The following is a 14650-nucleotide window of genomic DNA, read 5'->3' on the forward strand; positions in this document are numbered from 1 at the left end:
AGTTGTCCAGAAATAGGCTTCTAACTGTGCTTGCCATAATTCAGGCTAGTTACAAACATAGGGAAGATAATAAGTATCAGCTGTATTTTCAAATATTTTCTGTTTGCATGGGAGCATGTATTCTGTTCTGGTTTGCACAATCAATAGAACTCAAGACTAATTGCAGCTGAGCTGCAATTTCTGGTAATTCATTGATCCAAAGGGACCCTTCTTTGACTCTTAAATGCTAGTTTTTGTTGTTTTCTGAATCTAAAAATGTATGTCACTGTAATATGATAAATAATGATCCCTGTTAAACATCACTCTTCTGGAAATACTTTACATGTTAGAATGACAAACCTGTATCCTGCCATAGCAAGAAGCCATGGCAAAAATTCAGTGTTCAAGTTACATGATTTTTGCCTGGAATAGTTTACATCCTTTGAAAATCTTATCTAAAATCTTCTGTTTTCCAGAAGAGAAACGTCACGGTTTGTGATCCATAGTTTCCTATTCTTTTGTGCTTTTCTGAGTTTTCTCAAAAGTTCAGATGAGGACCTCATGATCTTGTGTAATTTTCCTACAAATCACATGCAAACATTCCATGTGAAGCTCTTCTGCCTGTGCTAATATTTTTCCTAGATTATAGATGAACAATATTTTGACGTATGGACAGTGGAACTTTGTAGAAGTAAAGACATGTCAGCAAACATTGATGGGCCTGCTAGGTAATAGGATGGAAAAAAACAAATCTTTTAAAATGGAGGCATCTTCTTGGTATGTGAGATATGTGTTATCCTACATAATTGTATATGTGATTATATTGATAATATCTGTGCATGTGCAGAGTAAAAATCTTCTAGAACAGATATTTTCTTTCTTAGTTCAAAACTAAATTTACTTGCTTTTACAATTGGTAAAAATGCAGAAGATAAACAAGAATGTATACCTTTAATCAAATCAAAATGTTTTCAATAGTGACACCTTCATGACAAGTTGCTTAAAAATTATGAAGAAGCTACCTAATGGTCGATATCAATTGCTGAAAGATGTATCAATATTTGTAAATTAAAGCTCTTAATTTAGTTTGTTAATTTACTGCACATACACTGGAGATTTAAGTAGAAACAGTTTGCTAAAACCAAACCATAGCAGAATCTTCCTACCACTTATCTGGTCTTCAAACTGAAATGTTGAGGGAAAAAATGGACAGACTGCAGTTCCAAAAACTGAACACTGATCTTCATGGAAATTTCCATTCTAGCATCTGTATCATAAACTATTTATGATTAATACATAAAGTATGTAGAAGTTGAGAGATCTCCATGTTATATCATTGTCTGGGAGAATAAAAACACTGAGGAGAACAAAGGTCAAAATATTTGAGGCTCAGGAAATTGTATGTCAATTGTTTGTGAGAATTAAATAATTTCAGTAAAATTACCATGTGTTAAATTGTACTAATGTAAAGATGTCAGACTTTCTTGAGTGCAAGTCAGTAGGTTTAGTCCACTTGTAAAATTGCCAAACAATAGGCGTTTTCCAGGATAAGAGGTGCTTCATTCCTCAGTGGAAAAAAGAAGTCTTGTAATCTTTTTGACTACAGAAAATCTTGGGTGCAAAAAGAAAGCAAAATTTAAGAAGAACAATTAAGTTGTCCTGTTAGAAAGGCAGATGGAAATATTTGTTGCTTAGAAGCTATCTTGTAAGACGATTTAAGTAGTATTGGCTAACAGAGTAGAATATTGGTGATTTTTAGCTCCTCAATGAGGAGTTGAATTTCAGTTTTAATTAAATCAAAAACCTGGACGTTCTGAAGAGAAATATGAACTTAATTCTCTTTCTTAAAGACTTTCTACATTTTATCTGCTATTCTAATCCTACCATGTCAAAGTAAAATATTATCATGTCAGTTGTCTTCCAGTATATTAATGATTTTAATAGAATGAAAGAAGTGAGGTACAAACAGTAAGTGATTATCTATACAGTAAAATTTCAGATTAAAATTAAAATTTAATGAATGCACATTATATGAATTCAGTTTTATCTTTAACTTTAATACAGCATTGAATTTCCACCTAATTCTAGATTTAAAAACTGTTACATATATGATCAGTAACTTTAGGAATTTAACCAAGTCAACTGTCATTCCCCTCCCTCCACAGTAATGGAATGGAAGATGTATGATTTTAAAACACTTCGATCACTTAACTACCTATGTACTACCTAGGATGAGAATATTAAATTTTGTCTAACTTAGCATTGCAAGACACTTGCATTTTCTTAGCGTTATGGTGTAGCAAGTTTTTGGTTTTAGTGCCAAAGGCTTTAGCAGACTTGAGTTTTCACTGTTCAGTGTACTATTACAGTTTGAGAACTCTGAAATAGGACATACTGGCATGTCATTTTCCAGCTACAAGTCATTTATTTTAATGAAGGCACTTATCAGGGACACCCAGATAGCTTACTCATATGGATTGTATTCTATGTACTTGATTTCGTAATATGAATCCAACCAAGAAATATACACAGTGACAGTAAGCAAATTGGCAGTGTAAATAAAAGTACTGTGATACCTAGTGGGTTTATTTAATATCTATGACAGAGATTTTTCTTAGAGATTGGATTTTAAGATCACTTCATACATGAATAAGACATAAAGTATGTTTTAGAGTATGTTTCTTGGTTGGGGGAGAAGATTGCTATGGACCTAGTATGCCTAAAATATTCAGTAGTCAATATTTTTCTTTTTTTTAAGTTGTTGTAGAAGAAAAAGCCTGATTGCAAATGAGGCTGGTGCTAAAAAGTATTATTCTATTCTTTCAGAATGCCTTAGCATTTGTTAAGGCACATAAATGAGGATTTATTTTTAATACTTTACAGAACTGAGGAACGTAAGACATATTCCAAGTTCCACAGAAAGTTACTGGGAAACACAGCAATATAAAACCGAAGCCTCTTGATTTCCTCTGGTTTCCCAGAAGACTGACGAAATAAAGTTAGGTTAAAAAATATATTGCTCGATCTACTGTGACATATCCAATTTTTGTAGATTTCTTAATAACTGTCATCTTTAATATTGCCTGTGGTATAGTGAAAATTGACAATTGCAGAAACTGGTGAAAATATGGCTTTGTTTTATGGTGTCATAAATAGTGAAAATTGCTTATGAACTGCTCCTGTGCTTGAATCGACAGATTATTTTTCTTTTGCCAAACCAAATAAGTATTTGAGTCCAATGTTGCCACCACATGAAGGTTTATTAAAATATGCATGTATTCCACTTCAGTCTTTTCAGGTCTGTGGAGGTTATTGTCACTGTTGTTGTGGTTTTCTCTTTTGCCCTCATAGTTCTCTTTGAAAAGCTGTGACAAACCAGAGCTTCTGTTTCCAGTACAGGGCTGGGCAAACAGGGTTGATGTATTTGGAAAGAAGCTTTTCACCTCTAATGCTGTAGTTTGGAAGAACCTCCATTCTTACAGCGCTGCATATCAGTAGAGCACCTTCCATTTCTGTCTCTCAGAAGCTTATCTGTTGGAGGGGAAAACCAGGGAAGAAACCATTACACCCTGGAAAACCAGGATGCTAATACCTAGGAATATTAGGTGCCACTTAGAGTCTGTGCAGCGTCGGGGGGGGTCCCTTTGCTTCGTGACTCCTTCCTCTGCCCTCAGCAGGGCTGACAGAGGGAGGCAAGCCCTGTGTCTTCAGCCCAGATTCCTGACCGTGCATTCCTGCTGTTTCACCAGCTTTGGTACTTTTCTGACCTTTGAATGGATCTGTTTTTACTCTGGATTGGGAAGAAAGTGAGCAGAGGTCTTGCACCCTAATTCTCCCGGTCGTTAATTTCTTGTTAACTGGCTTGGTTCCTTGTTTAGAAAGCTGTTACATTTAAAGAAGAATTGCCTTGTTAAGAGGCAGGCATAAGCGAGAGTAGTTTGAATTTATTCAACAGGGAATTGGGATACAGGCTTCAGAGGAAATATAAAGATAATAAACCAAGTGTGGGATGCTTGTAAAACAAAGGAGAGATTCTCTTCTTCTAAGGGCTACCAGTGGCTCTTTGTTTAACACATGAATGCAAACTGAGGTTGGAATAGGATGTATATGAGCATGTCTTGTAAACAGCTGTGGTTGCTACCACAGCTCCTTCCTAATCAGCTCATAGGCATTTTCTGTTTGTTTTTTTTTTTTTTCCTTTTTGCCTTAAATAACAAGCAAGCAAACTAGCTGGAGAAAGCTCACATAGAAGGTAACGTTAACAAGGAGGTGAGAGGAAAGAGCCTCAAGTCTTACAAAGCCCCTGCCCTTGTCTGTGCTACCGTCCCTCTGGTAGGACTGGTCAGCACGTAAATTAAAAATCAACTAGTGAACTAAAGATAAGTGTTCTCTTCTAGAAATTGTCAAGACTTCCACACTTTTTGTCCCGGTTTGTCCTGGGTTTGGCTATGTCCTGTTTTGTTGGTGGGTGTGGAGTTACCTGTGTGATTGGCTCTTCTGAAGGGCACTGCCTGGTTTGCTACGGTCACTCATTCAGTTGACATTTGCTGCTTTTGTGTCATCATTCCCCCAACACACACAGTCAGCTCCAGCCCCTGCTCTCTCTTTCTGCTCCAGCCTGCTCCTCTTCAGTTGTCTCCTTGCTTCTCCTGCTCTGGCCTTGTTCCTTTTTGTTTTTTAGTTGGAATTTTTGGGTGTTTACTGCCCTCACTTGAATATGTTTTCACAGAGGATCTGTGAAGTCCTCTAGTTCAAAGACACCGCATGTGTGGCCATAACTTTGGTCTGTTGTGGGGCCACCTGCAACTGGCCGTGTCCAGCACAGGGTAGCCCTCCGTCTCTTCCCACAGAAGCCATCCCCACAGCCCTCTGCCGCCAACACCTGGCCAGTTATGCCATATACACCCAGCGCGCACCTCACTGCTCTTACAAATTTATGATTTCACTCTTATCCTCTTCCCAGTCTTTGCCAATCTTGCTTTTCACTGTCCTGTTTTTAGGCTTGAGCATGTGCTTTTGTCAGGTAGTGTCAGGTAGTGTCGCAGTAAATTAATGGCTTAATTAAGTACAGTTGGAGTTCAGTCCACAGCACTATTTATTCCTTTCTCATCCCTTTGCCTGTTACAACATAGGAGAAATTTTTAGCTTGATTCTCTTGTATTTAGTAACTTTCTTCTGTGGAGCATAGTTCATAACAATTTCTGAGGAATTACGGGGCTGCTGTCATTAACAGAGCTGTTCCCTGCTTCAGGGCATGGTAATCAGAGTTGCAAATAAATGGTGGTCTGAAGACTGAGGGCACGCATATACATTTGCCAAGATATGCAACAATATTTGAAAGAAAAATAATAACTATTCTGTGGGTTTTATATAGAAATAACACTTTTTAAAAAATGTTCTTTTTAGGTATTCCATGTAGTACCAACTAGTATAAAAACATTTGCTTCTTTAATGTTACAAAAACGGAGATTGTTTATAAAATTAGCTATCTTCTGGTTTTGTATTTAGGAATGTTATATTGTAGAACAGAGTTTTAGAGCTGGCTGTAAGGTGGTGACAGTTTGCTTGACAGGAAGGCAGATTCATTGTTTGCAGTCACTTCTACATTGTGGCAGTCATGAATTAATAAACTGGTCAAACTTAAATTAAATTAAAATGCTATTAGAAAAACGGTCTTTGTGATGTTTTTTTGGATTCCGGTAGCACTGACTGATGGAGAGTTAAAGCTGGGTTATTGCCCTTTCACATCTACTACTAGTATGATCCAGATGCACCTGCTTTCTTTGTTTGCTTTTTGGACGTCTTTGTGGGCATTGAGATTTACATGCTGTATTTTGATGTGACTCGATAAAGCGGCAGGCATTGTAACCACATGATAAAATAGAAAAAGGAACAGTTTTGTTCATGTACAGTAACTTACATTGTTCCTCCATTTTTGTGATGTAAATCATCATTTTCATTTGGTCTGTACATTTTTGCATAGAGGCTAGCCCAGAATAATGTTCTGAGGTCAGGTGTTTTGCTTTGGTTGTTACAGCAATGTAGGTCATTCTAGCCATCTGAACAATTTCCAAAAAGGATGGCATGGTTTTTGTATTTGAACTTCAAGAAAGAGCTTGTAAGGAACATCCAACTCAGTTCTAGGTCTTTCTCTCTTGAGCCTGATTTCTGGGCAAGTCTTTGGTGGTTCCTGTTGCAACTCCACAGCTTGTTAGATCTTCAGAGATTATAGAAAGCTAAATTTTTCTGTCTTTCATTTAATACTGTATTGATACTGTATTTCAATGTCCAAGTCCATTGTTCAACAGATTTTAATTGCTGATTGCTCTAAGCCCAACTCAAAGATGAGTTTATGCTGAAGGTCTTGTAACTTGCTGTGCTAGATGATTATACTGCAAATGTGTAATAGTAATGAGGGATGTGTGTATACTAAAAGCAGAAGCAGAATTTTGAATTTCTAAAATTTGTGCTTATTTATTACAGTATGTGTAAGCAATAATTTGCATATTAAAATACCTTTGCAGACTAGAGATGACAGGTTTCATTGATAGTAGTTGGCATCTGGTTTTATGGCATATTTATCATCTGATTATTATCAATACTTTGGAAATTGGAAAATAGGTTTACAGTTTAAAAAAAAAAAAAAAAAGCAAAGAAAATAGTCCGTAGGAGAAATTCCTGTTACTTTTCTGCAGTGCTTACATTCTTACCTACACACAGTAAGTTAAAGTTTTGTCAATTTTCTCTTAAAATCCATAGGCCATTGTGACTGTCTTCAAAGTTTAATTTGGCATATACCTTAGTAGACTTTGGGCACATATTTTTGCAGAAACTCTTTGAAATTAGTTCTTATGACAGGCACATTGTTGTTTGCTGCTACCATTCTTCGATTCTAATATTCACTGCTGGCAGCATATTGCACTTCTGTGTCTGTGATTGTACTTAAGTCAGTAGAAGCATCACTTGATAGATAATGTTTGTGGTAATAAAAGGTTTAAATGGATTCCAGTTTCATGATCTTCTGTGGCATTTGGAAAAGAGAAAGTGAGAGATAATTTAATAAAGCATATCTCAGGAAAGTTGAAAGGTTGAAAGCTTTAGGTGCACATTTAATGGTAAAAGTTCAAAGGTTTAAAAAAAAAGTGTTGAGTTAATTTTTTTCCAGCTTAAGAATGTTACGATGAAGTGTTCTGTGTTTTAAAATGATGCTTACCTAGAATTTACAAATAGGCTTTCCAAACTGACTGTAGTGTGTGACAAAACATGGAATATGTATAAACTGCATGAACTTCTCTATGCTCTGAGGCCATTTTATTTCCGTAATTAGTTTTTCATGGATGAAGATTTATACAACGAGATGATTTAAGCAGCCAAATCTTATTTTTCTGTGGTAAATACAGACGGGGGTACTGTGGCTAATAAGAAATAAGAAGTCCAGTCAGTATGTGGTAGCATGTGGATGTGCAAAACATGCACAGTGAGCTTGTATCTATTGAGGTTTGTGAGCTCTCTCGTAATACCAGTCCAGAACTGACCCTTTGTAGAGTATCAGCACCATTTTCTTGGCACTCTGTTTCTGGGATTGTTTATTAGCATACCCACAGCTTGTCTTTAGCTGAGCTAATAAATCCTCTAGAATCAGGGTCACTGTGACTTTTAAGTGACTTTGCATGCAGCTAGCTCAAGTCCATCATGGTTTATTAATTTAGGTATTGACTGAAAGATACTATACTGTGTCATCATGCCCTGAAGCAGCACAGCTGTTTTGCATATACTGCATTTGAGCTAATAAATCCTGCTAGACCTGAGCTGGCTTTTAATAGTGTTGCAGATGTACATCCAACCTGAATAACAGCTCATGGATTTGCAAATTTTACTTTTATTTGTAGTCACAGATGAATAACTCATCCCCTTTCTATAGTGGTGAGTACACCCAACCCTACCTCAGTGTCTTGTCTTCCTCTGCCTACTACAGTGCTCTGGAAAATTCAGAACGTGGTTGAGCAGCATGAGACATGAACAGCTAGTTTCACCAGGAGAGCTTTGTGATGGAAGGAAGGTCAGGCTGAGAACTGTTATTTGCTTCTCCTTCAAGGAAGGAATGGGCAGTGGGAGAATGGGGGATCTTGTGCAACCATGCTTCAGATTATTTTCAGGATCTGGGCAGTGCTACACTCAGCCTGTGAGTCACATGTTGTCATGTTTAAACAGAGTTTTCATTTTGTTGAGTAGGCAGGAAAAGGGGTCTAAAGGAACTATGGAAGCTGACCTGTGTGAGGTTTATGTTTTACATTTCCAAGTATCCCGTCATGTCAATGAAATTCTTTACCTTAGTGGCATTTAATGGAGACATATTTAAACTTCTTTTTCAAACTTGTGGGGAAAGAAGATTTGGTTCTTTCTTTTAACCCTATTAATTGTTTCTTTCCTGCTCTTACAAAGCTCTGTTTTGCAGATACAGATTATTGTCAGTTACTCTACTCCTGTGCCCTTCTAGAATATAACTGTGGGCATTTAATTTATATACAAGCTTGCGGTTGCTCTTGCACTTAAGAGTGAGATAAATGGATAGAACTTACAATGTTGTGTTCTTGCTTTAATTGATCATCACTTCCATTTGGATACCAAAGAAAGTGGATCTCATGCTGAACATGGAGAGGTGAGATAGGACATGTTAGTTGTTGCAATGAATTTGAGTCAAGCCTTTCCTTAACACCTGAAGAAAGTTAATTTGGTTCTGTGAGTGTAAGCTCTTAAATAATCTTGGCTCTGACAAGAGGGAGGAGCAATTCATTATGCCAGCTGTTTATTGTAAGGCTTTATAGATCAATATTAGTCCCTTGAAATGTCCTATAGTAGTGAAGGAAAGTGGTATATTACTACAGGATTCTTGCCTTTCATATCGTGTGGAGTTTCAGAGGCACTGGGAACTCACTCAGAAATGAGTCAAAAAGCAATGCAGATGTGCTGTTTCCAAGTCTGTATCTCCTGTTTTCTGATACAATTTCCAAGTTACACTGATTGGATTAGGTGACTGAACTGTTTTTGGCTAAGTATTAATTCCAGGTGGGTTTTTTCTTATCCTCACTCATCACGAGAAAATAGGGGGGGAATTAAGTACTGTTTTCTTAACTCTTGGGAGAGATGAAGGAGGTGAACGCTTTTACATCTGGATTGATGATGAAGAATTGTCCCTTAAATATCATGAGACTCATGTGAAAGTTATGAAAGAAATTACTTTTCAGATGACCTTTCATTGAAATAGAACTCAAATCTGTTCACAGACAAATTGTCATTGGATAGGTTCTTTATGGGGATATGTTACATCTGCCAGTTGCACAGTCCAAGACAAGTTGGACAAGTTAAAACCTCGTTCTTAGAGCTGTGACTTGAATGCGGTTAGAAACAAGTTTGAGCTCAGCAGCACTGGTTTAATCACTAGCATTTGATTATTGTGGAATGAAAAGGAGGGATGTGATTGAAGGGCACTGATTTCAGAAGCTTGAAAGGAGTATTGCAAAGGAGTATTGCAGCTGCACAAAAGGAAAAGGGAAAATGGTGGGGGGAAAAGGGAAAAAGCACTACAACCTTAATAGGAAGTACTTAAAAGTATTTTGTAAATGTGTGGAAGTAACAACAAGTCTATTTGAAATTTTTCATGCTAGTTCATAGCATGAAATCCTGTAAGTGCTGGTAAAGAATACATTCTGTAGTGTTTTTTTGTTACTGAACTGACGTGCACACCTGTTTGACATGACTTGTTTTATAATTTGTCGGTTAACAAAGAAAAGAAAACAATTGTCTATGCTTTTTGGTAATAATTGCAAAGGGAAGCACATGTAGAAAAGGAAGAAAACAAAATTGCTTTATTTTTCTGACTGTGGATTACTGCTGCTTGGAAAGAGTTTTCTAGTTTCTGACATTGTTCTGTCAGTGAGCCAGAATACAAGTTTTGTTCTTGTTTTTGTTCATATACAAGGTATTTGTTCTTCAGGGTTCAGATACCACTCTCTCTACAGGACTTTCTACTTAGTGCGAATTGGTATGATCCTTAAAAATTACCAGATAGTCATCTATTACTCAGCATGCATCTCCTCGGTGCATTGTAGATGCTGTTCATCATTGAGTTCAATGTGCTGTGGAGAAAGCTTTTGGTACTCAGGCTGTCTCAGTACAGCAGCATATATTGCAATTTCCTCTAAATTGCCTGAGAAAAACAGCAAAGTAACCTGTCCTGCATGCTGTGCTACAACTAAAATGCTGTCATTAACTGAGCTACCTGACATTGTAGAGTTGATTTCATCAGAGTAGATTAATATTTTCAATTCTGTTTTTGCCTGGCTTCTCTGGACTTAATGGTATGGGCAAAATATACTAGTCCATTTCTAGTATTAGTGAGCAGCTGGTTTTGTGTTGGCTATGCAGAACCCAGGAGTTATAGACCAAAGTAACTTTGATCCAAACAAACAAGCACGTAACTTCTGGCTGTATAAGAAGCATCTTGAACAGTCGATTCTGTGTTCTGGGTGACTTTGGGCACTCTGTTCCTGGCTGCTAATGTTCGATAACAGCAGTCTAATGGCTTCTTTAACCCTTCCTAGAGTAGGAGTTGGGAACAGTTTGTCTAGACTAGCTCAATATGTTAAGAATAGATTTCCTTTGTGTCTTTCAGATTCCAGGCTTCTTCCTGTAAAACTGAGGTTCTTTGTTGATATCAGAAAGTAAATTTCCCTGTCATTGTGTTCAGGTAAAAACTAAGCTACAGAAGAAGAATAATTACAAACAAAAGGAAAAGTACAAATATTAGGATTGTAAGCAACAGAAGTAATTTTTAATTTTTCTGGTTCAAGTATATGAGGGTGTTTAAGGAAAGGTTGGACATGGTGCTTAGGGACATAGTTTAGTGGTTGACATTGGTAGTAGTGTGATGACCATGGATCATGGTCAGATGACCAGATGATCATGGAGGTCTTTTCCAACCTTAATGATTCTGTGAAGTAACGTTCTTTTCTTGGTAATGTACTATTGCCTTTGAGGGCACTTGATATAAATGTTACTCTCCCTGCTAAAAACTCCCTTAAAGGACTGCGAAGTCTAAACTTTATCTAACCTGAACTGCCTAAGTGAATATTGGCCAAAACATTAGAAATGTCAAAGTCTGGTGTTGAATTTTTCTGCCACTCTGAATTTGTTTGATAATGGTAATTTTAGCTCATCCCCAGATATGCATTACCTGTACTGCCCTGGGCAAAGGCTAAAGAGAAGACTTAACTGCACCAACATGCACATCCCTGAAGAAAAAAAAATAAATTAAATCCCTTGGGGTGAGAGCAGCATAGGTGGGGGGAAAAAAGCACAGCCTTGATGTAACTTTTAAGCAGGAGAAATTCCAGTGATTTCAGCAGAACTACTTGTAAGTTATTAGTCTTTCTGAGCTTTTTGCTGGACTTCAAAGCAGTAAGAATACCACTCTGTTACAGTTTCGTGGATTAAAGAAGAAACTTCTGGCTTCCAACAGCAGACTGTGTTTAAATTTATTATAGTTGTGTAACCCAGTTATCGATGTGTGCAGCACAACAGACGACTGGTGTAGTCATAAGCTCTGAGTGACTCATTAAGCACGTGGGAGAGAAGGTTCTGCTACAGAGTCTTGATAAAAGGGTGCTTATTAGCTTAGCCCTGGGTGCACCTTAATTATTTTAAGGTGGCATTTATTTGTTTTTGTTCCTATGTCTGAATTCTTACCATCATCATTAAACAGATCAATAAGTATAAAACTACCCAAACGTAAAGCTCTCAACAGCGAAATAAGTGCAGGTACCTTTTGTATTCAGTTGCTGGCTACATAGCGGATCAAAGTACGAACTGTGTTGCCACCTAGTGAGAAATCTGTAGGTAGACATGTCGACTTTGAGTTGCATAAACTTCACAAATTACAGGGAGGAAAAAGAAAAAGCACTTGATTTATAAATTCATTTTTCAGTTTGAATTTGAATTTCAGTTAAATGTACAAAAGTATAAAGCTGCTGCATGTTAGCATATCCTGATAATACTGTGACATTTAGTGTTCTTAGTTTTCTGATTTCTTTAGTCTTTGGGAGGAGCAAATTAATAAAAAACTGTGATGTGACATACTGCCCAAACATTTTAATCCAGCTGTGCCCTTAAGATGGGCAATACTGCTGTAACGTGGCCATTTGTTTTTGCTGCTGTGCTGTCAACACACATTGTGCTTATATGTCTGCATTCAGAATTAGTCTGGCTGAAAAATTGCTCAAAAATTGCTCTGAGGGGAAGGGGAGAAGTTATTTGCAGTGGGACTGATTCCAGGATCCTGTTTATTGTGCAGTTGCACAAGCAGCTTCACTAGCATGAAGGTGAGAGATGCTGCAGGAGGGGAGATTGAGATGACAGAGGAGGGAACAATTGTTGCTTTTAATGGGGCTGCTAGACTAAAGCATTTGTCAGTTCACTTTTATTATAAGGAAAAACAGTATGTGTAATTTTATGAAATTATGACCTTCTAGTCATTTCAGTAAAGAAGGCTATTTTGACTTTACAGCAGAGCATTTTGCCATTTCAGTGCTCTGACCAGCATGTAGCATTCTTTTAACAAATACACACTTTGTGTTTAACTGGCTTTTTTTCTCCTGTTTTAAAAAGAAGTTTCACAGCATATTCTGACAGATCAGCAGCTGCACACCCTTCCACTTACCTCTGTGAAAAAATTCATTGTATTGTAAAGTGTTTAAAATTGTGGTTTGTAATGTAACAATGTGGCCTATGGTAATTTAAAAGGTGTTGTGTATCAGGCTATTATGCAGTGCTGCACAGCAGGTGGGAACATGGGATTTAATATAATATGGTTATCCGTAGTGAACGTGCTTTCATTATGTGATTGATCACATCTTGAGAGTCAATGACTGTTTTCAATTTCCTTTCATAAATTATTGAAAACAGATCAAAGATAGGAGAAAGTGTTACAGATTTTACAGCAGAGGTTTATGAATGTCTTCAGCAACCACCTGCATTTCTGTGTGCATGTCCAAACTTCTGACAGCGACACCTCTCCATACTTCTTTTTGAATTAATTTACTGGGTTTATAAAACTATTTCTGATGTCATGACCCTGCTTGAGTTTTGCCACACTTCTGAAACTGCTATTTTCCAGCCAGGAGAACTACTAGAAGTGTTTTGAAATAGACTGTGCACTTAAGATGAAAAAGAAGAAGGGGAAAAAAAATAATAATAATAATAATAATAATCCAGGAAGCCTTGGTTTCATTTTTCATCATTTCCCGTCTTCTTCCTCTGTCCTCCTTCCTCATTGAATCTGCTGTTAATCACTTGTTAATAAATGATTTTAATTATCTACAATAGACAGCTGTTAATACTTTCATACATTCTTAAACACCTTTTTATTAGTTCAAGTTGATTCATTATCCAAAATATACCATTTTCTTTATGAAGCATTGTTTATTTGTATTCCAATAAAAATGAGGAAATGAGTAAAAGAAAGGAGGATTTGCTTTCATGGACACAAACCATCTATTGGTACATCGTTCTGGATAAATCTGGTGGAGTGGAGGTATTGGCAGTCATGAGAGAGAAGGAAAGTTTTTTTCTCACACTTCATGTTTTCGTAGCTGATGGAGTGTGAACTGGGGAAGGAGAACTGCCTTTTAAATGTCTCAAGACATCTAATTCCACATGAAAGTTCATCAATATGTTTACATTTATGTCCAAACACTGAGAAAGAATAGAGTAGAAAAAAAGGATGTTACTCAGAATTTAGTGAGCATCTGTAAAGTTTGATTCCATGAAATGGAGATTTCCAAAGGTTTCTGCATGTGGGGGATTAGAAATGCAATCTGGTTGCTAAGTATTAGTTGCAACTACATTTTGCTTTTCTTTCTCCCCCCTCTTCTTGTTTCTGCAGTAGCCTTGGAACAGAAGATACTGAAGACTGATTATCTCACATTGTCATTGTAATTGCTGATTACCAGTGGCTTTTTTTTTTTTTTTATCAAGGGCCATTTGTGAACTATATATATTTGTTTCTTTGTGGTATGCTTTTATCATGTTTGGTAAGCTACAGATTGACTATGAAATATAAGATTTGGTGGCGATGCAGTGGAAGGTGTGTACTTGTGCTTTTACTTGTGTTTTGCAACATCCTAAGCAGCTCCTGAGGCTGGCTTTTGTGGTCATGTTTGTCTCCTGCTTCCATATTCTTGTCCTTGCTTTTATGCCAGCTTCCATACTTGAGATTGCTCACTGAGTGGTCGTTTCATACACTAGGACACTGAGCCAGTGGGGAAAAAAGTGAATGTTTTTTTTGTCAAGTTAACACACTGAAGTGGTTTGGTGTGTGGTGTGGCAAGCTCAAGACTGCTGCACAGTGGAGCAGAGGGCAAGAACATGCATGGGATGAAGAGAAAGAGCCAGCAGTTAAATCAGCTTGGCTGCTGTGGACCTTTAGCCACCCTGAAGTGCATGGGAAGGGAAGCAGGTATGCTTTTCCTGCTTGTTGAGGCAAGGAGTCATTCATTGGTCAGATATATGTGTGCGGTGAGGGGGCTGCCATGTATCCCAGAAAGGAAAGCACTGGGGTTTTGGTAAAGAGAAACGGGAAGACTCTCATGAAAAAAAGAGATAAAAAAATCTGTGG

At 37.2% G+C, this 14650-nt stretch overlaps 1 protein-coding gene across 11 annotated transcripts in view; it reads left to right on the top strand.

Annotated features, from left to right (window-relative positions):
- Positions 1–14650, top strand: part of CASK (calcium/calmodulin dependent serine protein kinase) — a 222822-nt gene that overhangs the window by 70024 nt on the left and 138148 nt on the right. The window contains exon 2 of one of the 11 annotated variants that reach the window (XM_066980026.1): positions 10652–10726. The exons of the other annotated variants lie outside the window; for them this stretch is intronic. The gene's annotated coding sequence lies outside the window, so the exon portion shown is untranslated. The remainder of the gene's footprint in view (positions 1–10651; positions 10727–14650) is intronic. 11 annotated transcript variants of the gene reach the window in all.

The sequence above is a fragment of the Anser cygnoides genome, chromosome 1 (assembly GCF_040182565.1).
Source record: "Anser cygnoides isolate HZ-2024a breed goose chromosome 1, Taihu_goose_T2T_genome, whole genome shotgun sequence".
In the NCBI taxonomy this organism is placed as follows: domain Eukaryota; kingdom Metazoa; phylum Chordata; class Aves; order Anseriformes; family Anatidae; genus Anser; species Anser cygnoides.